We start from the raw sequence: 27,337 nt of genomic DNA, 5'->3' as shown, positions 1-27,337 counted from the left end.
CATTCCTGTTTACTCACCCGCGTTCCCCTCATTAACGAGAGATTTTCCAGTCCCAGCTAATTGGTTTCAATAACATTCATTTTAGTTGAAAGGAAACGATTCTGTTAATTGAGAAGCGCGGCAAAAGAGAGAAAGACAGAAGAAAAAGGGATCCGATTCATTTTCAAGTGCGTCCATGAGATGACGACGCCTTTTGAAAAAGTGAGCCATGGGTTCACGGCTAATGAAATTATGGGATGCTGGCCGGGGAAAAAAAAGGGAATCCCAAATTAAAAGCAATTTATTTTCATTGAGGCACCTGCCATTGTTCGCAAAGGGATGCAAAAAAAGGAAAAGGTCTAGAGATAAGTATACAAAGAGAATCCTAACTAGGATCATTACGTTTTGATTGGTTGCTTAACCTTTTTAAATGTATTATGATATCAAAACGTGGAGGTGCAACAATTAACTGAGAACTTATCGATCCATTGTTTTAAGGATATGGATCATTTTAGCATCTCAGATGAAAATAGTCTCCAAATGTTGTTGTTATCATTATGTGTGATCAAAATGAAAGTTTGCAATTTTTTTACCTTATTTTCACGACTATAAGGCGCAGTTAAAAGTCTTAAATTTTCTCCAAAATAGACAGGGCACCTTATAATCCAGTGTGCTTTATATATGGAAAAAAATTAAAGTGTCATTCATTGAGGGTGCGCCTTATAATGTGGTGCGCCTTATAGTCGTGAAAATAAGGTACCCTTATTTCCTTCACATATTTCACTTCCCATTCAACAAATTGCATTCTTTTGGCACTTGTTGTTTAGATGTCACAGAGTCCCTAACGTAACATTTGGATTCGCTCAGTCGGCTGCCCAACCAGCCTTGTTATAGTCGTTTAGTCACGGCTAAGCGAACACGTTAATGGCGCTGTCGGAGCGGCCTCAGCTGGGAGTGGTCAACGTCAACGAGAAGGTTTTGACCGCGTCCAATCTTTAATCCGGAGCCTTTGGGTGAGACGAATAGAGCGGCAAAGTCTAAAATAATTGTAGAAGATGGGAAAGAAAATAGTTCATTCCCCTCACTAAACCTTTGGAACATCCATCTCAATTTGTCAGCCGGCCAATGAGAAGTCAAATAGGAGAAGTACAGAGTAGAATTTAATGCTGGGCGCGCAGGCAAACTGCAGATGACGGCCTTCATTTACATAACATTTGCATGATGTCAGGACATGAGCTACAAATAGGTACGAGTGTGGCGCTTAATTAGAAATGAGCCAGGCTTTTCAAAAACACCCTTTTGCATCATAATGGAGGAAGTTGAGCGCCGAAGGGAGGCGACACTCTTTATTTCCGACCGTGCCCAAAGACCATTGGTAGTTCCACTGAGCCGTGATTCTGTTGTTGTTATTGTTGTTTTTCTATTTATTACCCCGCCCACAAAGAAGGATGCCCTGAGCCACACCCAATAATGTTTTGTATTCATAGTTTGTTCTTTGTATGAATTTTCGAAGCTCGATGATAACAAAGACGGAAGTTGATGGTTCAAAGTGAGGGCTTGGATTGTCAAAGAAAAAGTCCACAGGGAAGTCTCCTTTTGAAATATCATGATTTTGGGTTTGAACACCAATTTCGGACTTTGTTCTAAACGCTTACGTTTTTGTCAGACTCTTAAAGGATAAATACTGAGTAGATAGATCATCGCCATTTGCCAGAAAATCTCTAAAAACACCAAAGAAGGCTGCCGATCCAAAATGGTTGCCACAAATAGTCGCTGGTCATAGTCCAAAAAATACACTAATTAAATTATACGAAGTGGAGATGGAGCGTCTAAAAAAGGAGACCATAACAATGTTTTTTGGGGGTGATTCCATGCATTACTTTGTAGTTGAATAATTCATTCCAAGTTGAGTGGCATTTTAACTAAAAAACTAAACCAATCCGTCAATTTGCCACTATTTCCAAATGTACGCGAGACCCCCAATTGTGTTCTTGTCATTTGCCCATATTTGATTTGTTTAGCTAAACACCACAGACGACCTTTTTCTAACATCTATCTGTTTCCCAGCTCACCGAGAGCAACGAGTCGGAGCGTTTGGAGGACCTGCACGGGGTTACCAAGGTTACCAAATTGAATCGTCCCCTCAGACATGGCCCATCTACATAATTTGGCGCTATCATTCACAGCGTCTCACATCCCGGATGATGAATGGCACCGACGCAAGATAATATTTCTGCTTCGCCGTAATAAATCTTATGTAAAGTGCTTATATACAGTAGCTCTGGCAGAGAGGAAGGGGGTGAGAAAAAAATAAAAAAGAACATGCTCCTTATATTCTCTTGACTCTACGCTTTAATGTCTTTCCCACAGGTATGAAAGAGAGCCATTTTAAAGAATCCTCCCATCTTTTATGGAGCAGGAATGTTTTGAAAATGGCGTTTTTGTATGCACACGTGACTGGGGATTGTCTAAAATGGTTGTGTTGATCCCTTCGGGGAGCTTTTCTCTCTTTGCTTGTTACACTGTGGCTCATTGTACCTGTTGTATTGATCATAGCCCCTTTCCATCCCTTCAAAGAAAAGCCCGCAACGCTTCGCTATGGCTAAAGCCACCCCCGGCGGTGCCAAACTTTGACCTATGGCTGCCCGGGACCGCTGGCTATGACCCCCACATGAGGCTTGGAGGCCAAGGGATCAAGCCAGAAAGCGGAGGGGCGTAGTGTTCCATGATTTGCTCAGTGGCGGGCCGTCAGGGCCTTCAAGGCCTTCTCTGCTGGCCTAAGAAATATCTGAATCATATATTATATTTTGTCCATCAATACTTATTAAATAATTCCAAATTGTCTGTTAGCTTCCTTTCATTGCTTTTCCCCCTGGTTGCACTGCTTCCAGATGTGTTTTTATATTGAAGCATTTAACCAATCACATTTCAGCCATTATTTGTTGCCAGGGTCAGAAATCTGCCTCAAGGCCTTCACAATCAGTTCTGCAGGCTCTGCTGCATTAAAAAAGCGTCAATAAGACTGTTGCTTTACCCCAATCAGATTTTGAGTTGGCAACACCACAATGCCTTGTCGCAGGCGTAGGGATACGTCATGGCTTTCACCAACTATGATTGGCTAGTGATTAGCCAGAGCTACCAAACTGTATTTGGAGCGAGCTGCACAAGCAAATATATTGTTGTTGATTTAAAGCCATTTTCAAGATGGACTTTTCAAGAAAAAAAGCTGGACATCATTAAGAAAGGTCGGACAACTCCAAAGCAAGCAAATCTGTCACAAGCGGGAATGAACATTTTCAACACTAAATCGAATAAAAACGTATGCCAGAAATACGACAGGACAGGCTCAACTTTCAGCATTAGCTTCGATGGCGATAGAAAAGAAAGAAGGAAGAAAGAAAGGAGGATGGATATTGTGTACAGTTAAAAAGAATTTTTGGTGAGTAAAATATGGCTATATTACTAAATAATATTTCAATTGTTTGAGGTTATTATTGATTATGTTTTATGTGTCGCAAATGTAGCTGCAGTAGTGGTTTTATAGCCATAAAATAGTTTTTCAGGGTTGGATTGATTCGCTGAAGGCGTTGCTAGAAAATGCACATTTTGAACACGTGTTGTCTGCCCAAAATGTTTTTATTGGTCTTTAATTCGAGTATTAGGGATACTCGATTGAAAATATTATAAAAAAAATTGAAATGATTCAAATGCTAGAACATTGAAAAGCAATACTATTAACATCAGAAGCCTGCGTATCAAAGCTGCACAGTACCAAAAAAATTAATATCACCCCTTCCCTAAAACATATACATTACATTTAATGTCCAATTTAATCTGCGAGTGGGCTGGAAGTCAAAGGCAGAGCATGTCAATTAGAAAGATTACAGATCTAATTGTTTACTAATTACGTTTTTCAATCTCCCTATTATGTCTGTTTTTAATAACTTGGAATCAGGTGTACTTGACAGTAATGAATGGCTGATTTGAGATGATTGCCATCCAGCCCATTACGTGCAGAGTGTGTATGCGAGGCTCATAAAAGGGATAATTGTGCCATCTTTGCTAGCAGACACATAAAGCGCTGTGTGTATTGACTGTCTGACAGCCTGTGATTCCAGTGGCGCTAATGGCTTTCTCAATTCTCCCGCTCCATCCATCAAGCCCTGAGAGCACCCTGTCATGTTTCCAATTAATGGAGGGAAAACTATAAAAGTAAAATGGCCGCGTGACACGGAGGAGGACAACAAGCGGGAACCGGTACGGAAAACACAACGCGCACGTGGCTGGAAATAAATGTGGCTTTTAAACATACCGGTTGTGAAAACGATTTTTTTTTTTGCAAATACGGAAGCTCATTTCGGCCTCCGTTTTCCAAGCCTCGCCGTGGTAACGTACTGTCTCGCGTGGGTGCTCCTCGGAGGAGATAGATTAAAACTTTGACTCTACTTGGGTGAAAGATAGTAAAGCCCGCCCCTAATTTAGGCAGGAAATTGCAGAGTTAAGTGGCTTGGTGGCTGATAGTCAAATGAAGGCAGGGTGCTTGGATGCCAAATCTCATCAAGCGATCGGTCGCTTTTAAACATGAAAGCTAAGTTCGTAGTGAGACCTCGTTGCTAGCACGCGAAGACACAAAACTCCTAAATGATTGGCTACTTTACTTTACTACTCCAGTTTCTTACCTAGTTCTACAATGTCTTGTGTGTCTTGTGTCTGTCTTGCTACTGCAACCAAGAAATTTCCCGAATACGGGATGAAATACAGTTAGATTAGAACTTTATTTCATCTCGTATTCGGGAAATTTCTTTCTAATGTGGATTTAGACGTCAATTTATAGTGTCTAAATTTAGAGGGGATGGAGCATTTTTTATTTGATCAGAAACAGATGTTAAAGTATCAAAAGTGAAACGGGCTAAATAGACTAATAACACAAGTTCTTCAGATACGTCAAGCCTAAATAAAATAACATAAAAGGTTGTCGCTGGTCAGAGAGAGAGAAAGAAAATATCCACAAGTCACACTACGTCCAGTCAAATGATAGAAAAAAGTGTGACTATAGACCGGAAAATATGGTACGTATCCATTTTAGCAATGCAGGAAAATAATGCCATTCCCATTCATTTCAATGGAAAATTCCATTTCGTGCAATCTGGATTGGGAACACCATGTGGCTTCAGTTTTTTTACCTAGGTCTACAATGTATTGTGTCTTGTGTCTGTCTTGCTACTGCAACCAAGAAATTTCCCGAATACGGGATGAAATAAACTTAGGTTAGGTTAGAACATTATTTCATCCCGTATTCGGGAAATTTCTTGGTTGCGGTAGCAAGACAGACACAAGACACAGAAGACATTGTAGACCTAGGTAAAAAAACTGGAGCCACATGATGTTCCTGATCCAGATTGCGCGGAATGCACTTTTCCATTGAAATGAATGGGAATAGCATTATTTTCCTGCATTGCGAAAATGGATACCGTATTTTCCGATCTATAAGTCACACTTTGTTTCTATCATTTGGCTTGACGTACCACGAATAATCGAGTGTGACTTGTGTATAAGTTTTATTTTTCTCTCTCTGAACAAGACAACCTTTTATGTTGTTTTATTTAGGCTTGACATATCTGAAAAACGAGTGTTACGCGATGTCTATTTAACCCGTTCTCCATTTCACTATTTTACTACTTTAAAGTCTATTTTTGATCAAATAAAAATTGCTCCATCTGGGCTTAGTCCCCCCCATATTTAGACACTATCAATTGTCGTCTAAATCTAAATTATTGTCGTCTAAATTCTTCACTATGTCTGCAGCCCTAAGGAGACATACAAAAGAAGAATTGACATATATTTAGACGTCCTGAATGTTTGAATATTCCCTTTTGCCAAGAGTAGGATTCATCCAAATGATGATCAACAGTCCTCACAAGTGTAGAAAGGGAGAGCCCAACGCAATGTATTAATTTAGCAACCCTAACCCTGACCCAAAACCGAGCGAGAATCCAGGTTTGTTTCAAATCTACCTTAAAACCAGAAACCAAGCTAATGAAAAGTAGCCTCCCGTATTAAATTCCAATTATTTGCAGGAATCGAACAAGTTAATACTCTCCCGAGTTGCTGCTCAATTTCCAAATTGGTCTGCAAATGCACTCGGAATTTAAACACAAAAGCGGAGAAGCATTGTGTTCCTCAAATTCTGCCGAGCGAGAAAGCAATTTTCTCAAGACGAGCGCAACTAATGGTCTGAGCATCGGCAATCTAGCCATCGCGTCATCACAGGCGTAAAAGAATTAATTTTAAATGATTGACAGTCCTTCATATGCATAGCACTAATCTGGGTAATTCTCCATTACCTTGCCCGATTGAAAGCGCCAGCAGGGAAATGGCGACGGCCTGAACAATCAACTGGGACTCATTTTTCACAATGCCACTTCAATAACAATCAATTAGAAATTAAAACTATACACTGTCGCCATCAGCCGCGCCATCTCAGGTCAACTCATTTGTGACTTGAGTACTCCGGTGGAAATGATTCCAATAAAATGGGTTTACGCAAGCTAGATTTAGACTTGTTTATAATTTGCTGGAGCCAATCGGCAATGCCGAGTGAAATTAGCGGATAAATATGGGAAAAACTGATGTCTGTTAAACTGAAAGCAGTTTTCGCGAGATGCGGACTGACGGGAATTAACGAGTCGTGAAAATGACTCAAACGAAACTCGGCCGAGGCTAAACGAAATTGGTTTTGTGCGTATGTAATTGTCGTATGCATTTCCTGTTCTGTATAAACCGCATTAACGAGGAATGGAGGGATAAAGTTGCCGTTTCGGTAACTTTGAAAAAGTGATGTGATCCGTTACGACTTTTCATGCACAATCCGATAAAAAGGAAATCAGAGTTGGGGCGTCTTATGTTTTAGCAGAATATGTTAGTGTGAATCTGGCAGATTTTATTTTATCAGAAAAAGTATGTGTCATGAACGCCATGATCTCACATTTCCAATTTTTAGCCTTACCGTATTTTGCTGTTTAATATTACGCACTCTTTATGCCATGACGAGGTGCATCAACGTTTTGCAGACTAAAACGACTTACTGCTCAGGTTAAAACTACTTACTGCTGAATAAAGTATGACTTGGAATTTTAATGAACTTAAGTATCTATAATTATTCCCCCATGAACACCATACAAATATTGCCAAAAAAGATGAGTTGCCGTTTAATATACTGTATATTATATATAGTATATTAAACGGCAGGGGTATATTAAACGGCAGGGGTATATTAAATGGCGCACAAACGGGAGGCTTAAAAAAGGCAAAAATCATTTAATATACCCCCAAAAAAGCAAAAATCATTTAATATACCCCCAAAAAGCAAAAATCATTTAATATACCCCAAAAAAGGCAAAAATCATTTAATATACCCGGGTATATTAAACGGCAAAATACGGTAAGTTTAGGCACAATGAAAATGTCAGCCATGAATTATGGAATCAAGCAGAATTTTTGATAAGTAGAACTGAATACAGTTTGAAATTTACGGTTTTTGACGATAACAGACAGAATAAGTGAAGTGAGATGATATTTAGTAAATCTAACGAGCGGCCTTGAAACTCTAAATTCCCTCTTTCAGTGGTTAATGTAGCAAAGTGACGATCTAATTGGAATACAAACAAGACAAAACCTCCCAAGTGGAAAACGTGGGCGCCACGTGCGGCGCAAATTGCTGAATGGCAGCTTTGTTAAGGTTTCGCCCTCCAAGCTCATCGATTTCCTGACCACTAATAGCTTTAATGAGATGCCATGGCCAGGCAAATATAAACAGCAGTCAATTTGCCCCAAAAATATGCGAAACAAGACGAGGCGTCTTCTATCGTAGCGCCTGAACGCCTCCTCACAGAGCTGAAGGTGAGGGAGCTACTCGAAGGACGACCGAACGCGGCGTGGGAGTCCGACGAAAAACGCCGCGTGTCCATCATCATCATCATCATCGTCATCATCATCAAGCACCCTAACCGATGTTGATGTAGTTATTTTTGACTTGACTTGCTTGTTGAATGTAACATGGACTAAATTCCATTTTTACTGGAGTCTTTTGTTTTTTTTTTAAATATATTTCTAGGCTGGGAAAAAAAAATGGAAGCGCAGCTGAGGGATAAAATGCATTTTTCATTATTATAGATTCTCTCCACTTGGACGCTGGCAGAGAGCGCAACCTCTGCTTAAACATCTCCCCTCAGCCCCGCGGCGCTTTCCCCGTGTTTGGACGGCGGCCAAGCACACAAAAAAAACTAATTTAAACATTACGGGGAATTTAATCTCACATTTCCAATTTTTAGCCTTAAGTTTAGGCACAATGAAAATGTCAGCCATGAATTATGGAATCAAGCAGAATTTTGGTGGATAACTTTAAACTGTAAACGTCCTTGACAACAAGGCGGGGCAGTCGGGACGCCGTGCGGCTTGATCGTCTTCAGATGAGGCGCTAATGGCTAACCGTCGTTAGATCGGGACGAGGGAAGGAGGCCATTTTTTTTAACCACACGTGTCAAAGTGGCGGCCCGGGGGCCATATCTGGCCCGCCGCATCATTTTGTGTGGCCCGGGAAAGTCAATCATGAGTGCCGACTTTCTGTTTTAGGATCCAATTCAAATGAAGAGTATAGATGTATATTAAATTTCCTGATTTCCCCCCTTTTAAATCAATCATTGTCATTTTTTAATCAATTTTTTCTGTGTTTTTAGTTCAAAAATCATTTTGTACAATCTAAAAATATATTTAAAAAGCTAAAATAAATATTGTTTTAGATCTATAAAAACTGAATATTCAGGGCTTTTAATCCAGTTATTTTAATCCATTTATTAAAAAAAATAATCTAAATATTATATCTAAAATGGTCCGGCCCACGTGAAATCAAGTTAAAGCGGCCCGCGAACCAACCCGAATCTGACACCCCTGGACTACCGTATTCTCTCGCATATTAGCCGCCTCTGCGTATAAGCCGTAGCTTTAAAATGGCCCTAAAATCGTTGAATTTGACAATTTCTCTTGTATAAGCCGCCCCCTGATTCACAATTTTCACCTCCATATTCATGGTTTTAAAAGGAAGTAAAAATGTGTTACTTTGAAGGGAAAATCTTAACAAAAATCATCGCACGTGGTATTTCTGAGATACTTTATAAATCAATTGCTAGATTGCACATTCCTTAAGGGTGTTGCCTGCACGTAGAGAAATTCAAAAAGGAAGTCATGTGACCAGTACAACCAGGAAGTGACACCGTAGTGGTCTTGTTTGTCATCCCTAAGTAAGATGGGGGTGCCCTGAGTGAGCAATGGCAGATTTTTTATTTTTTTTTCTTCTTAAATGTCATTCATAGACGTCAAAATAAATTTTGTTTAGCGTTTTAACTGTTTATCTTTTCTCGTAACGGCCACATTGTCTTGCGTTATGGCGATTCGCGCATGTCACGTCTAATTTGTGCGCATATAAGCCTCACCCTCGATTCAGTCATCTTTCTATAGCGACCAATACGGCATCTATGCAAGTAAAATACGGTAATTGATCACCGATCATCAACTCATTTCCTCCTTATTTCAACTACTACAAGATTTCCCCACCAAACTGTTGAACTGCCAAACAAACGCTCCATTTCTCGGCGTATCTACCGCTAAATCTTCCACCAAGACACAAGAGTTATCCCAAGATCACCCGTTCTAACGGACCATATTTCATTCTCTAAGCGGAGCATTACGGCAAAGATAATACATCCACTTGATGTGCCTCCCACCCAGACCAAATTATATTTACGGCTAAATCGCATTCCTCACGGTACCGCGTTATTAGAAAATTGCATGTTGCGCCCGTGATTGATGTCCCGGCGTATCTAGACGCACGCCAAAAAAAAAAAAAAAAAAGGAAACCGCCACCCTCCCACGCTCGCAGGTGAGATGAGTTCTCGCAGATTGCTGTTCGTGTCATCCTGCGGGCTAAGTGTTGTATATTAAAGAGACATCGGCGCCGATTGTGAACCCGGCTGCCCCGCCACCTAGCAATGGGCCATCTTTAATTACAAGGCGACAGAGAAGAATGCATCAGAAAAAGGCCTGACGGAGCAGGCGGCGTGTGGATGATTTTAATTTGCGCCCCGCCTCTAGGTGAGCGATGCGGCCGGCCTTGACCCTCCTCTGACTGCACGGATTAACGCTTGGTAATGACTGCTGAGGCTATCATTGCGCCGGGCATCATTAATTATCCTTATTGATTGTCGCTCTCCAGATAAAGCGTTCTGCTGACTGGAAAATACCCTCCGCCGGGGAAGGTCAAGGTAAAAAAATAAAAAATAAAGTCGGATAATCACGTTGATGTTGGCTACACCCACGGCGGAGGATGTAGAGGGAAATATGGCTGCCGCAACGCCACGATGATGTTTTGAGTTCTCGCCATTTTGGTTGGTGTTATTTTGTGTACGATGGTTACGGCCGTGTTGTGCTCACTTTTGTGAATTTATTTGTGGTATCGGAATGATTGCTGCCGGTTGGCCCTCGCGGTCAAAATGGATTGGACATCTAGCTACGGCAAGGGAAGGGATGTTTAATTTAAGCACAAGTGAACGCGAACTAATTCAAAGTGCTTTATATTACGTATAAATTCAAAATTAAATGAGACTAAGTAAAATGTTACATCAATCGAGATGGTTGAAGAGAAAAACAATAGAATCGGGACATAGAAATAAAACTAAAGAAATGAAATGCAAACATCATGTAACGAAATTTGGATTTCAGTTTTCATTCATTTTAACTTTATGAATTTTCTTCATATTAACATTTGATTGATCTGTAATGTATTCATTAATAATGACTTAATAATGAAGAAATAATACATTTGTAATTGAGAGCTGGCAGTCACAAATGTGGAAAGCCATAGTTTAACAGTAAAATGCCAATTATTATTTCTTTAATCACCTCTTTGAGTGGAAAACATAGCAATTTCAGCTCTGAACCATAATTGAATGAAACTGCATACACATCTACATCTATCTATTTATGTTTTTATGACATTTATTTAACAAAAACAGAGCACCCCCCCCTCTTATTTGTATAATTATTCTTTTACATAAGCCATAACAACCCGTATACTACATTTTGATGGGTGGCTTGAAACAAGCAATGCAGAATATAATGGAGTTTACTTTCCTTTAAAAGTCACTGATTGAAATAGGGTACAAGTGTGTTCAATTTCGCAAAAGACGGCCGGAAATTGAGCTTTTTTTTGTTCTATTTCCATGCAGCTCCATCACCCCACCATCCCATCCAAAGCGATCCTCCCCTGCTTACCAATAGCCAACCTTCCTTATGTGTCCACTAAAAAGTCCCAAGTGGTAACGTAATGTCATGTCATTTCCCAACAGGTGAAGTAGGGGGCCCTCTAATGTTATCACGAGACTCCTTGAGTGTGTAGTGTACTTGAGGAGCGGCTGACTCAAAGTCTCCAGTGCCAGACTCACTCACACACACACAATCACACACCAACACACACACACACACATGGACGGACACAAAAAAAAAGACCAGCGCTGCTGAAGGGAAGTGAGCGTGACAGAAATGTATTCTCTTTTCAAACGTTGCCTGCAGAGAGGCAGACATAGTGGAAAGCCAGTGTCCGCTCTGGTGTCTGTGATTGGCGCATCTTCATGTCTGCTGGCCCATTCTTCCAAAACGCTCTCTCATGTCAAATGACAAATCAAAGCACGTCTATTTATGTAACTGCATCAAAAAAAGGGAATTGGCAATGCGATTGGAGGCGGATTTGAAATCGCAAGGGTTAGTTTATTTTGTGTTGACTAACAACAACAAAAAATACCATCACAATTAACAATGTATATGAATAATGCAGATACATATATTTATACATCTGGGGTCGAGGGTTCGATTCCAGGTCGGGCCTCACTATGTGTAGTTTTGCATATTTTCCCTGGGATTGCGTGGGTTTTCTCCAGGTACTCCGGTTTCTTCCCACATCCCCCAAAAATGCACGCTAGGCAAGGTGGTTGCTCCTAGCTATGATGGGTTGTCCTTTGTTTCCTTGTGCTCTGCGATTGGCTGGCCACCGATTCAGGGTGTCCCCCACCTAGTGCCTGTAGGTGACTGGGATGGACTCTAGCACCCCCTGCGACCCTTGTGAGGATAAGCATTTCAGAAAAAGAATAAATAAATTGGAATACAATTAAATTTTTGGAGTAATTATTTTCATCCACTGGAATTTTGGCGTTAAATGTAATGGTCATTCACAGCCAAGCAACAAATGAATAGAAAATATTCTATTTCTTTGTTAAAAAAATGATAAAACAATTTGTATATTTTTTTTCTATTGAAAAAATTAAAAAGGGAAAAAAAAACTGGAAATGGGATGGTGTCAGAGTCAAATAATACATTTGCTCTTGTTTTGAAAGGGCAACTGACAAGCAGGCGGTCGCAGACAAAAGGTGAAAGAATAGGCCTTTTTTTAGTGAGTTGCTGTTTGTAGTGTATCAGAAAGACTGGTCTAAGGTCTGAAAATGCATTACTGGTCAGGAGCTTTGAAAGAGGTCTATTGCATGTGTGTGTGGTTGTGTGTGTGTGTGTATAGCCCTTTGTATTCAGAGCGGAATTGCTAAGTAGTTGCCTCGGGCCAAGGGGAAGGCAGCAATGGCCAGGTATGGCTAGCCATTACTGCGGGGCATCTGAGTCCATCAGACTCTCTTGAGAAAAGATCATACGAATCGTACACACCCGTATACGTAACGTAGTCTGTGTGTTTTTGCTTCCGTGCGTGTCTCGGCAACAAAGACAGACGCCGACGACCACGTCTTCATGGGAAAGAAGGGAACATTTTAGCTGTCTGCTTGGAATGTTCCATATGGAAACTTACCAAAAAAGAGGGGGATTGTTTCAATTCGGGGGTCAAATGCACGAGACAGTTTGTTTGCACCGTAATGGTGGCTTTGCTCTCTTTGTTGTCTGATCGCCGCGCATTTTGATCAAACATTGGATTGGAGATGGATGTTTTCATCAAGATGGAATATCCTGGGGGGGTGTGGTCATTCTCCTTCAGGACATGTGAGACAGGTGCGACAGCAAAGAAAATCCCATGACGCATCAATCATGGAAGACTGGGATGGCAATAGTGACAAAAAAAACCTAATTGTAGGGATGGCTGATAATACGGTTGTAATACCCATAAAAAGGAGACTCATTACAATCTACGCTCTAAATCGTGTGTCAAAGTGGCAGCCCGGGGGCCAAATCTGGCCCGCCGCATCATTTCGTGTGGCCCAGGAAAGTAAATGATGAGTGCCGACTTTCTGTTTTAGAATCAAATTAAAATGAAGAGTATAGATGTATATTACATTTCCTGATTTTTCCCCTTTTAAATCAATCATTGTCATTTTTTAATCTATGTTTTTGTGTTTTTAGTTCAAAAATCATTTTGTAAAATCTAAAAATATATTTTAAAAAGCTAAAATAAACATTGTTTTAAATCTATAAAAAACTGAATATTTAGGGTTTTTAATCCAGTTCTTTTAATCCATTTACAAAAAAAAATCTAAATATTATATCTAAAATGGTCCGGCCCACGTGAAATCAAGTCGACGTTAAAGCGGCCCGCGAACCAACCCGACTCTGACACCCTTGCTCTAAATTAAATATGCACGAGACTGATGATATGGACCTAATGTCCAATAATATTTACATAGCAAAGACCAACTGAGACTGTCACGACCATTCCGAGCATGTCAGAGATATGGGAAAAAAATATCATAGGGGTGCTGTGGTAACGTCGCATTATTCCCATCTATCTTGCTGACATCCCCTGACCCAAACCCAATAGGGCAAACTGAATTCAAACCTCACCATGAGATAACCTCCCAGCCTTTTCCTCTACACGTGTGTAAGTGACTCGCAAAATATCACACAAACAAACAAATTTGAACTGGTTCTGCAGTCTAGAAAGGTTTGACATCTTTGGGTCTGCCCTGTTACTTCCTTCCTTCTTTTCCCCCCAGCCCCATCTTGTTCTCTCTGGGCCCCCTTGCCTCCCAGCCAATCCCCACGACACCTCTCACGCTCCCCTTCTAGCTCTTCACTGATTGCTTGCGCTTCCCGGTGCCCATCGCTCTATGTTTCCATCAAACGCAGCATTTATCTTATCATTGTCGTGACAACTGACTATTAGTCCGAAAAGAGTCTGCGGGCTGTGTGTTCCCATGGCGATGACACAGTGACATTGCTCGACAGCTTCGAACCCGCCCGCAGAGATACTGTTCACATTGTGGTTCTTTTTTAACGTTTTCACTTATGGATCTTGCAATTCACTCCGAGGTAGCCGTGCACGATAAATGTCTTTACGCGAGAGACTTTTGTGAGGATGTCATATCAATCAGACAATTTGTAAAAAAAAAAATGCTGATCAAAAAGAGGAAAAGAAAAATAAGACTGAAATGACGTTATCCGATTGTCGTTAGCATGGATACAACTTTTTGAAAAACGCGTTCATTTTTTTTTTACGCTCATACGATGACGATGTTTGTTTGGTTTTCATTTATTAGGTTTATTTAAGGTTTTGTAAGTGTTACTGTGGACAAATAGGACAATTAAATGTTAGCGCACAGGTGTCAAAGTGGGGGCCGCGGGGCCAAATGTGGCCTGCTGCATCATTTTGTGCGGCCCGAGAAAGTAAATCATGAGTTTCTATTTTAGGATCAAATTCAAATGATTATAGATGTACATTACATTTCCTGATTTTCCCCTTTTTAAAATCAATTATTGCAATTTTTAATCCATTTTCTTCTTTTGTGTTTTTAGTTCAAAAAGCATTTTGTAAAATCTAAAAATAAATATACAAATATTTTCCGTTTTCCACTTTAAAAAAATATTTAGTTTCCATGAAATAAAAAAACATGATTAAAATACATTTTCCAATACTAAGAAAAAAAGATCAAATAAACATTACTTTAGATCTATAAAAACGGACTATTTAGGGCTATTGATCTAGTTCTTTTAATCCAATTTAAAAAAAAATAAAAAATCTAGATATTAGATCTAAAATGGTCCGGCCTACATGAAATGGCGTTGACGTTAATGCGGCCCGCGAACCAACCCGAGTTTGACACCTTTGCATTAGCGAGTCATTTCATTATTGCTTCGTATTGCGTATTTTGCTGTCGTGCCAACCCCCATTTATGTAAGGCAGGAATTATTGATATGGCGGCTTTGTCCTCTGATGTTTGAGTTTGGAAATACGGCGGGAGTGGACACGGGCACACAATGCTTTAGCTGCTTATCAGCATGTTCTTCTGCGCCTGGTGATTCACTGCATTAGACGCCTCGTCCTCAACCAGCGGGGAAGAATGAGGGGTCTCTAAGGGCAGCTCACGGGGGCCCGGGCTCTAATAATAGAGCGCAAATCTCAGTCATTACTGCTCTGACAGGATACTGTGTCATCATTTGTGCCCAACCCCAGTCAAGTGGTGAGGCTTCAGGTTAACTTGAGCTGTTTATTGTGGGTCAGAGCGCTAGCTCTTAAAATGTTTCTATAGGGCGGCCAGATGACACACCAGCACTGCCAGATATTTAAAAAATATATATATACCGTATTTTCACGACTATAAGGCGCACTTAAAAAGTCTTAAATTTTCTCCAAAATAGACAGGGCGCCTTATAATCCAGTGCGCTTTATATATGGACCAATACTAAAATTGTTATCACGATAAAATCAAATAAATCAGTGGATAGGGTACACCATCCTCTACAGCTCTCACAACTACAGCAAGCAGCCTGCGACTCTACTATTTTCCCCGTAGAAAAAGTACTGTGCAGTGACTGCTGGGATATACAGTTCGTTTGTCAATACACCCAGTATGACGGCGAGCACACTATAATTTGGTGCTAGCTAGCTACTATTTGCAAATGGATTGTGGCATGGACATCGACATCAACACAGCTTTACGAAGCGTGGAGGGCAGCGTTGGAATAGTTACGCTAGTTACTATTTGCGAATGGATTGTGGCCGCATGGACGAACGTATAAAACTCAGCGTTTTCGATGACTTATTCGGACAATTGTTCATTTCGTACACAGAAAATGAGGACTTTGATGGATTTGTGGATGAGGATGACATGAGTACATTGTAAAATGGCTAAATAAAGTACAACCCAACTCAGTTTTGCTTCTGTTGCCTTTTTAAAAACGTGTTTTTAGCGTGTGGGTGTAGCGTGTATGTTTAAGCTGGTGTATGTTTTGCCATGCCTGGCTGCGTCTATAAAAACAGTGCGTCCGTTGTGTGTGTCAAATACAGAAATAGCACTCATTATTGACACTGCGGCTAAAAATACAGTATATATGCATGTATATATATATATATATATATATATATATATATATATATGTATATGTATATATGTATATATATAAATATAATATATTATATATATAATATATAATATACATTATATATATATATATATATATAATATATATATATATATTATATATGTATATATAAATATAATATATTATATATATATAATATATATTATATATAATATATATTATATATATATATATATATATATATATATATATATACGTATGCTATCAAAAATGGCGCTACTTGTGTGTGTGTCATCGTTTACTTTCAACCTGTACATAGGACTAAAGATGGAAATTAGCCCTTGGCTACAATCCTACATATTTACACATATATATATGTTCATTAACATGAATATGTATAAGTTCAATAATATGTGCTGTCCCTTATGAAATAAATCAAACTAAAAACGCGCTTGCAAAGTACCCAAACGCACTGTGGTCGCTTTCAAGGATGGCGAGCCACCATCGCATTGGGGCATCCATTGATTTGAATTTGATGGTAAATGGCAGGTAACGAAGCGCGGGGCCAGCGAGCAGAGCAGCCTGTGATAAACAGCTAAAGAAGTTCATTCCCTCCACTGAACTACAGCTTGGCAGCAGAAAAATCAACACTAATCGGATGAGAGGCAGCAAAACAAATTCCGCCGTTGTGCTTTCAACGCGCAACTCCTGGGAGGAGACCAACGCGCACAGGTGAGGGGAGAGGAACGTGTGATAAGAGGGATAAAGGAAGAAAGAAAAAGTGCGGGTGAAGGAAGAAAATAAAAACGGGGAACGGTGCAAGATGAAAGACGCTAAGAAAAAAACAAAAAAAACAAGGCATGAGATAAAGAGCCCGTCCTTGGTTCTCCCTCGCTTATGTGCGATGCGCTTTGCATAATTGACTAATGAACAGCAGGGGAATTGAAGTGAATTTGCAAATTGCTACAAATCACACATTCATTACTGATTTTCCAAAACATACCTTCCTTTTTTCCAGCCCGATGATGGAGCACAGGGATTTTACATTTTACAGCGTCGGTCCTTTGAGAATGGCAAGGTAATAAATTGTGAATAATTGCTTGAAATGTAAAATAAACTCTATTTGTTTCATGTCTTGTGTATAAATAAAACGTGTACATAATAGTCAGAGATTTGTACCTACTGTGGGGATATATTTTGCCGGCTACGAGTTCGGTACGGCAACCACTGCTCCAAAATAGTTAAATTGTGTTTGAAATTTAAGTTCAATACATTTGAATGCAGTGTGGCCATTTAAAAATAATAATAATAATTTACGAATGTACAGTGGTACCTCGACCTACGATCAGCTCATGGTGCGACAAAAATTTCGATCGAATAATTCGCCCGCGATACGATCAAAATTTCAAGATGCGACCAAGCCAGGTGGTCATGACATGAGAGGCTGTTTATCATTGTAGCGCACTGTCTTTTTTTGCTGCATCTCTTTCGTGTATTACAGATATCTGCGAGCACTGAACGATTTATTCAGACGAGTTTCGACCAGGAAACGTACAACACGCATGTGCGGGCAAAAAGAGGGCTTTCTGGGTAATGGAGTATACTCGTGCACCAAACACCGATATCACTGTCTCTACCCACCGCGAAATGCGTCTAATTTTACTTCTATTAAACACATTTTATTACTATTAAACCACTAGTTATGTGTTACTTTGTTAATAGATGGCGAATTAGAAGAAATTAAACATTTTTTTCCAATCCAATATCCTGTTTTTGTTGTTTTTTCAGAGGGTTGGAACGAATTCATTTGTTTTTAGTTCATTTTAAGGGGAAACGTCCGCTCGAGTTACGAAAAGCTCGACATACGATCTCAGTCCTGGAACGGATTAAAATCGTATGTCGAGGTACCACTGTATATATGATGTAAGAGTGGCTTTCAAAAATATTAAATAAACCTATTTTTAAGAACAAAAAACTGTCTGGATTTTGATGAAGCTACTTTTATGATATTGTCAGTCAAAATGTAGGTGGGTGCTTGGAAAATTAATTATAATCAATTTTCCTCTCGTAATGCAATTGCAAACTACTCTCGCGTTCTTACAGCAAACATATGCAGCGCACAAAACAAAATCCAACCTGAATGGTAAAAAAAATAAACAGATTACAATTTTTTGGGCAATTATGATGTTGCTCACAGGGGTCCTTAATGTGCTCAAAGAGGTTGTCGGTATGCCCAGACATGAAAAATTTAAAGTAACATTGATAATAATCGCTCTTTTATCTGAAATGCAACACGTAGCGTTATTTGACGGGGAATGTTCGGCTAGTGTCGTCTTAATTTTCCGACAAACGTAATAACCATGTGTTTAGTCAAAATCTTTCAGTAGTCGGCCTCCCCCTCTTTTCTGCTTTTCTCCGTGAGGATGCCAGATCAAGAGACATGTCATATCCAGGAGAAGCGCTTCCTTTTTTCTGTATAATTGAAGTGCCTTCCTGCCTTAGCGTCTCTGACAGCTCCTTTTGACAAGCCAAGCGTTTTTTGAAAGCAAATCGGCTTTCTTGAGCTCTGAGTGCCGGTGACAGCAGAGATCAGTGAGGGTCAAACTGAATCTTGCTCTCCACGCTAACTTACGGCTGCCTTTTGCCATTGCTTAGCTTGTCACTCATTTTTATCATTAACCTAGTCTTCTTTTTTTGGGGTGTTCTCGGCTTCGGCTACAGACGACGTGTGGTTTTACCGCAAGAGATTAGTGGCATTTGACCACATACTGGAAACAAAAGGAACGGGTCTTATCCTTTACCGTGAAATTACGCCAATGGCCTTTTGTCCAAACGTTTAAAGTCAGGTTTTAGTTGAGGTTTTACATCACAACATGTGGTGAGACAACAAAACATTAAAGCCTAGTTCGTTTGATGAAGTAAAATAACGTCAATGAAGGAAGAAAATCAACGCGCCAAGCAAAAAATATATACTAAGGTCATAACAAAACAAACAGGGAAATGGAAAACTAAAAAAATTATGTTCTATATCAGGGGTGTCCAACTAGGCTGCCAAAATTAATGGATTAATAAATTGACAGCTTTCTCGATCGTGCTAATCGATAGATCGTTTTTGGACATTCAAATGAGTACAAATTTTAGCAATTATTGATTTAAAATGAGGAAACAGGAAAGAATCGACAATTTTGAATTGAATTTCATCATAAAACAGAAAGTTGGCACTCATCATTTACTTTCTCGGGCCACACAAAAGGATGTGGCGGGCCAAATTTGGCCCGCGGGCCGCCACTTTGACACCCGTGTTCTACATATCTCAATTCTACCAATGGTGACTGAAACATTTTATTTTTTACACTAAACACAACTCTTATTGGCTACACTAAACACAAATCAATCACCCTCTGAACCATAAAACAATAATAGTTGATCATAGCCCAGTTTCTCAGTCCAATTATTGTCGGTTAAAATTAAAACAGCTCCACACAAAGACATTACATCCCAAGTATTTTGACCCAATCAAACGTGACATTGCTCAATTTGTTTTAACGCTTCAGGCTGTGATTACGTGGGTGTAAATGTGATTATTGTTTAACATTACGGAATCATAAGCCTTTGAGTGAAACTTCGTTTACAGTCATTATCGTTGAAACCCACTCACATCTAGACGCAATGAAAATACAAATCAAGTCTTAGGAAATGTTTCTAAATTTGACTTGCCCGCTGTTTTTTTTGTCAAGAAGAAGAATTCCAAAGAGGAAATGAAAAAGGGCTTGTTAGGAAGCCAGGGAAAGACGGAGAGAGATCAGAGAGCCAGCGTTCAGACCGACAACAGTCCGCCCAGATCGTCAACTTAGCCGGTTAGTGAAGCGGCTACCGAGCCTTGGCGAGTCTGCATAATTCCACGCAGAGGTCACATTCCTGCTTGCCTTCATTAGCGTTTGCAGGCAGTTTAAAGCTTTAACCGCAGCCGTCAGGGCAAGGATGGTTGCATGCCAAACCAATTTAGATGTTGCTGGTAAAGGCTTTGCTGCCGAGGCTAAAAAGACGCTGGCATGGAGGCGAGAGGTTTTAACTGAATTTAAATGGAGATGAAAACTGAGCCCGCCAGGTCATATTCCATAAAAAAAAATCTGCAAATTAAGACATTTCCTCGTGTTGAAATAAAATCTGGGTTAAAAAAAAACATGTCAGACTCGGGTTGGTTCGCGGGCCGCTTTAATGTCAACTTGATTTCACATGGGCCAGACCATTTTAGATATAATATTTAGATTTTTTTTTTATATATAAATGGATGAAAAGAACTGGATTAAAATCCCTGAACATTCCGTTTTTTATAGATCTAAAACAATGTTTATTTGAGCTTTTTTAAATATATTTTTAGATTTTACAAAATGATTTTTGAACTAAAAACACAGAAAAAAAATGATTAAAAAATGACAATTATTGATTTAAAAGGGGGAAAATCAGCAAAAATGTAATATACATCTATACTCTTCATTTGAATTTGATCCTAAAACAGAAAGTCGGCACTCATGATTTACTTCCCCGGGCCACACAAAATGATGCGGCGGGCCAGATTTGGCAAGATTGTATGAAAAGTGGAACACGCAAATTGTATGAAAAGTGGAACAGGCAAATTGGACGGACACATCTGCGGGATTCCCTCCACCCCCACGAATACCATCTCCAAGAGCTACGCCTCACCCGAGGTTAAGCACCCCCTGTTCTGTTCTCCTCAGCTGTCTAACCATAACAGTTTAATGACACGCTATTAGACTGTCATCACACTTAAAGCATCGTGTTCACACCACAACCGTCACACGCAGTTAGATATATCGTCTCTAGGCTCCAACCCTGCTGATTCCACTTTGGAACTTCCCATCCCTTCCTACCCGGACCAAATCCCAGTGGGATAGGTCAACGGCACCCCCGTGCTTTTTCCGAAACGCCGGAAACGAGAACCTTCCTCCTTCATCTTTGAACTTTTCAGTCCGTAGTCTCAACAGTTCCCTAAACTTTGTCAAGCCTGATGAATTTTGCTGTTGTTGTTTTTTTGTGTTTGTTTGCTTGACTGCTGAGCAAAAAGTCAAATTTTTAAAAAGCAGAGGCTGACATCTTTGGGGAGGGAAAAAAAAGGCATGCGCTGAACCCACGCCTTTGTATTCTTTTGGTCTTTGTAAAAGCTTCATACATGAGGAGGTGGTAGTTGGCACAGTGTAGCAACATCAAGTAGCCTACACACACACACACACACACACACACACACACTAAAATGCACCCTCATTTGTTCCGTCTTTAAACCCAATGTATAACGCCGTTAGATTGTTATTTGAAATGGAGGTAGCAATCTCAATGCCAAATGTCAAATCGGATGCAGATGACTAGGAGGGCTCTTTATGCTAATCTGACGATTAATATTCCGATGATATGTCTACATGAAGCCCGGGTGTTTTAATATCCCAGGGAATGTGTGTGTGTGTGTGTGTGTGTGTGTGTCTATGTGTGTGTGTGAGCTCCACGATGATGCTCGCGTACCCACGGGCGAATCAGCTAGCCTGTGTCAGCTCATCGGGAGCGCCTCGCTGTTTTACCGCGGGAAGTAACACAAAAGAGCAGCAGGAATGTTTATGAACACCTCCAATCCCCGAGGGGCCCGCGGGCTGACCTGATTATCGCCGGGCTGTAATTCAACAGTCGGCAAGGTGCTCTTACGCCTAGGGGGCTCCGAGGGAGGGTGCGCGCCAGCCCGAGCCCGACTGAACGCGCATCCCGCCCGCATCCCCGTCACCGATAGGGTATCATTAGACATCATTAAAGGGGGTCGGATGGAGTCTCGGGCTCGTCGGATTCCGCGTGCGAGACTGTTTTCTGTCAGACACGCTCGAGGAAGATCACTCACAGCCGAGCCCCGAAGCGACACGCGCCGGCGTCGAAAACACACAAAAGCGCGGCGGCCGCGCGCACGCACGGCGCAAAAGAGGGTATTTATCAGTCAAGCTTGTTTTGTTACGCCAGGCGTTCTTTTGACACCGGCGCCGACGGTGGCCTTTGTAAAAAAGGGGAAATCAAATAACGGGGCCGGGAGGAACGGCGCCGACGTCCCCTCCGGCGTGTATACAAACGGAAATAAACCGCCGCGTAGCGTGTCTAACAATAGGAAAACAACTTTTACTTCAAGGCCGTTGCAAAGTTTCAGCATGTGTTGAAACTGCTTTTGTATTCGGAGGCAGACATTTTTCCCCAGACAGCTATTAGATTTAGATTTGCAGATGGGACATTTGAACAAGGAAGATAGATATATTAAAAAAAAGTGGGATGCCATAGTGAGGACCTGGCCTTCAATGACCCCAGTGACCTACCTTTCAGTGTGGTAGCTTCAGAAACTCTCAATCCACCGTTGGTTGGCTGAAGCATTTTCCAAAGATGAGGCAAATTTGAAGCCAAAGCACAGCTGAGTGCCGCCATCTTCTGGCCACCTGCCGTACAGAGAGGGCAAACAATTGCATTAACAAAGATTGCAGCCAAGTGATTGAACAAGGAATCAATCAATCAATCAATACACCTCAATACCGTCCCAGCGTGACTTTGCACGACTTTTGCACATTGCCATGATGCAGAAAAGCACAATACCATACCTGTCAACTTATATATTCTTCCCTTATTTTATACGTTTTTTTGATCATTTCAAATTGTCTACGCCACGTGTCAAAGTGGTGGCCCAGGGGCCAAATCTGGCCCGCCGCATCATTTTGTGTGGCCCGGGAAAGTAAATCATGAGGGCCGACTTTCTGTTTTAGGTTCAAATTCAAATGAAGAGTATAGATGTATTACATTTTTCTGATTTTCTCCCTTTTAAATCAATAATTGTCATTTTTTTATCCATTTTTTCTGTTTTTAGTTCAAAAATGATTTTGAAAAATCTAAAAATATATCAAAAAAGCTAAAAGAAACTTTGTTTTAGATTTAAAAAAAACACTTAATATTCAGGGCTTTTAATCCGGTTCTTTTAATTCATTTATAAAAAAATATATCTAAATATTATATCTAAAATGGTCCGGCCTACGTGAAATCAAGTTGACGTTAAAGCGCCCCCCGAACCAACCCGAGTCTGACACCCTTGGTCTACGCCATATAAAAACTTTTGTACAGGATTGTTTTTCTTCTTAAGTACATGATTTGTAAAACCGATCTCATTTTACCCAATTTAGATTAGATTAGATAACTTTATTCATGCCGTATTCGGGAAATTTCACTGTCACAATAGCAAGAGGGTGAGAATACAGACACAGCAATATATATGTATATCTAAATGCGATATTCCAATAACAGTGAGCTCTCCACCTCAGCAAACAAACACTCATTTAACTTTTATTACCGCAAAAGCTATAATGATCAAAAAGAAACAACTCCAACTTTTCTCGAACATAATGACAACAAAGCTTTTCACTCAATTCAATACAATACAGTAAAGTGACACTATCCATCATAACAACTTGTCGTTACTGACAGTTGAGGAGCCCTGACAAATAATTGATAGGAATTATCCAACTTTTAGGCACTTGAGTATGACTTCAGACATTTCAACAGAATATATTAAAGTTCCAATATCATAATTCCAGTCTCTTACCATCTTCTCAGACTACTACAAAACCCCTCCATACTCGTCAGGCTAACAAACGGTGATCCATTGTGAGTTATTGCCCTGACTAGCAAAGCGTTACTTCAGTTCACAGTCGTTTGATCATTTATTTACAGTTTTTTTCCCCTCAGGACATTTTTCCAAACTCTTTACACTCAATAAACTACAAACAAAGGTCAACGTCTCGAAAAAAAAGACGCGAAACCTCCATACGATTTGCAACGTGTAGAGTTTTAAGAACTACTCAAAGTATCTAACAGATTAAAAAGATCCTCCGGACAAACCGCTTGGCTTCAAGAGCGGTCGCCCACGATTGGCTCGAACGAACGGTCGTCTCCATCAGGCAAATAGAGCCGCAACCTCAAAGCATTATTCCGCCATTAGTTTTCCGCGGGTCGCCATTGCGGCATAACGCGACGGCATTCATCTACTTCATTCATTTTCCTTTCTTTGAGCGCGCCACGCAATTTAATTAGCTCCACTCCTCCCTGAATGTGGAATCAGGAAAAAAGCGTCTAGGATCGAGGGTGCCGAAACAATGATGGATAGAGTCTGAAAAGTGCATTATTTCTGATGCATTTTAGATGATTTCCAGCCTCACCCCTTTTTTTTTTATTCTGCGGGTAACGCAATAAGCCCGATACAGGCCGAGTTCTGTCAAACGCACTATCGCAACGGCTTCTATCAGCGAGAAAGTCATCGTTCCTGAAACGAGGAGTCTCGGGGTTATCTTATCATTTTTTTTCATTTACTTACCCTTCTTTTACTCCCCCCATTTTTCTGTCTTTTCTCCCAGTCTTGGAGACGGAGTCTGCCTATTTGTTTTGAGCTCAAAGACATTCTCAATTGGACCGTTGCCTCGGATGCCCCAAAAGATAGTTCCTTATTGCTGCAAAAAAATAAAAAAATCAAGGACCTCTTCAAAGAGAATGAATCAATAGCGCTCAAATGTGGGGTTATAGAAAAGGTTATGCTGATAGTGTACAACTGTAGACGCTCCCTTAGCGCCTAATGTCAGGCAGAGCCAATAATCATAGAACTCAATCTGTAGAAACAATAAAAAAATACTATATACGTTCCTCCAAATATAACCTGGAAGAATGTATTATCTGCTCCGAAAACAAAGCAGACGCAAATCCTAAGGGCGAATTCTCTCCAGACGAAATTTCCTGCAATCAAACAATGCAAATGTTTACCGCGACTATAAAACAAAAAGGAGCCGTCGGCAAGAATTGATCCCAAATCCCCGGCAGCTTTTCTCAACCAAACCCATAGCGGAGTGGGTCTTTGTTTAGAAATACACAATAGCCAGGTTTTGTGGCTTGACTTTGTTAGAGTCGGGAAGGTTTGGCGAATCCAGCAAAATGTTGCTACTTTGGGTCAGTAACAAAAAAATCTGTCCTACCGTATTTGGCTGTTTAATATACCCCCCCCCATTTAATATTAAATGGCAGGAGTATATAAAATGGCGCACAAACGGGAAGGTACGATCCACTACGCACTCTTTATGCCGTGACGGGGTGCATCAACGTTTTGCAGACTAAAACGACTTACTGCTTAGGTTAAAACTATAAGGCGCACTTAAAAGTCTTAAATTTTCTCCAAAATAGACAGGGCGCCTTATAATCCAGTATGCTTTACATATGGGAAAAAAAAATAAAAATGTGTCATTCAATGAAGGTGCGCCTTATAATGCGGTGCGCCTTATAGTCGTGAAAATACAGTATTTACTGCTGAATAAAGTCTCACTTGGAATTTTAATGAACTTAAGTATCTATAATGATGCCACCATGAACACCATACAAATCTTGCCAAAAAAGATGAGTTGCCGTTTAATATACCCGGGTATGTTAAATGGCAGGGGTATATTAAATGGCGCACAAACGGGAGGCTCAAAAAGGCAAAAATCATTTAATATATCCGGGTATATTAAACAGCAAAATACAGTAATGATAGGATGTGATAGGACAGCTTAGGAAGATCCAGGCAAGCAAGATGATCTTTAAAACCTCCAAACTACTGAAGGACTATGTGGTAACCTCAGTCCCAGTCTGCAGAAAGTCCCCATCTTGTGGACTTCCTGTGTGTAGCTCCATTTTTTTTTAACTAGGTCTACAATGTCTTCTGTGTCTTTTGTCTGGCTTGCTACTGCAACCAAGAAATTTCCCGAATACGGGATGAAATAAAGTTCTAACCTAACCTAATAATAATTTGAAGTTTTGCCTTTTTTTTTTAATCCTAGTGTTGTTGGATTTTGTTGGATTTACGAGACGGACAACCACTTACGCTAACATTCATCGCCAGGGGCAATTTGTTCAACCAGCTAGCCTGGCATGCATGTTTTTGGGACACGAGAGGAAACCGGAGTACCCGGAGAAGACCCACGTGAGCCCGGGTAGAACATGCAGACTCCACACAGTGAGGACCGACCTGGAGTCGAACCCTCGACCGCAGAACTTATCTAATTTTCCTATAAAATCCTTTATAAAATCCTCTATAACATGTTTGTAGGTTAACATTTAGCGAATAATATCAGGCCAAGTCCTCAGGTGGCTGTCTAACAACAACACGCTGCCATCGTCATGCATGTTACTCCACGAAAAAAAGGTTTCTTCTCCACACCTAAAGCTCTTTTGGCACGATGCAGTTCTTCCCAGACTGTGACTGCACCGCCCGTCCTCCACCTTCCTAATTCAGTCTTCACGTAGCAGTGTTCAGCGCTACTTTTCTTTGATTCGGGCAACGGCTCTACACAAAGAGCTACACCGCATCGGCGGGTCACGAGCGCAGGTGAAGCGGTCCAGGTAAGCTTGGCAGGAGATTGCAGATGGCTGCTGGCTGTGTGTACAACGTGAAGCTCAGACAGCTCCATCTTGGCATCCTACTTCACACGCTGATACCGTAACACGAGCGACGGCAGTAATAAAATGTACAGTACGCGGCATTGGCCACATTCCATCGGGGCTACATATTTCCTTCTCTACGTCCCTCTTTTTTGCAACGTACAAAAAAATATTGCTTAATTAGTGTGTCAAGTCATTTTGCTAAGGACAAATTTCCTCAAAAATTAGCGCAAGGAAGAAGGTAGCAGGACTGCTCTAATTAGTGTTGGGGCAACTTTTATTTTATTTTTTACAATTGGAAGGCCTATTGTAGTTCTTCTTATGGACATTAAGGTCATGTTCTCAACAGAGGGTGCGATGGCCAGAGTTAACGGTAACGTATTCTCTCACGTATAAGCCGCCTACACGTATAAGCAGTACCCTTAAAATTGCCTTAAAATCGTTGAATTTTACAATTTCTCTCGTATAAGCCGCCCCCTGACTGACAATTTTCACCTCCATAATTATGGTTTTAATA

General features: G+C 40.5%; 1 long non-coding RNA gene across 1 annotated transcript in view; it reads right to left on the bottom strand.

Annotated features, from left to right (window-relative positions):
• The window catches only part of LOC144084031 (uncharacterized), a 67,947-nt gene extending 43,087 nt beyond the window's left edge, over window positions 1-24,860 (bottom strand). The window contains exons 1-2 of the long non-coding RNA XR_013303700.1: window positions 24,734-24,860; window positions 22,698-22,814 (exon numbers count right to left, since the gene is read on the bottom strand). This is a non-coding gene — a long non-coding RNA (uncharacterized LOC144084031). The remainder of the gene's footprint in view (window positions 1-22,697; window positions 22,815-24,733) is intronic.
• Between the last annotated feature and the right edge of the window lie 2,477 nt (window positions 24,861-27,337).

The sequence above is a fragment of the Stigmatopora argus genome, chromosome 10 (assembly GCF_051989625.1).
Source record: "Stigmatopora argus isolate UIUO_Sarg chromosome 10, RoL_Sarg_1.0, whole genome shotgun sequence".
Lineage (NCBI taxonomy): Eukaryota > Metazoa > Chordata > Actinopteri > Syngnathiformes > Syngnathidae > Stigmatopora > Stigmatopora argus.
This window is presented reverse-complemented; position numbering and strand designations above follow the sequence as displayed.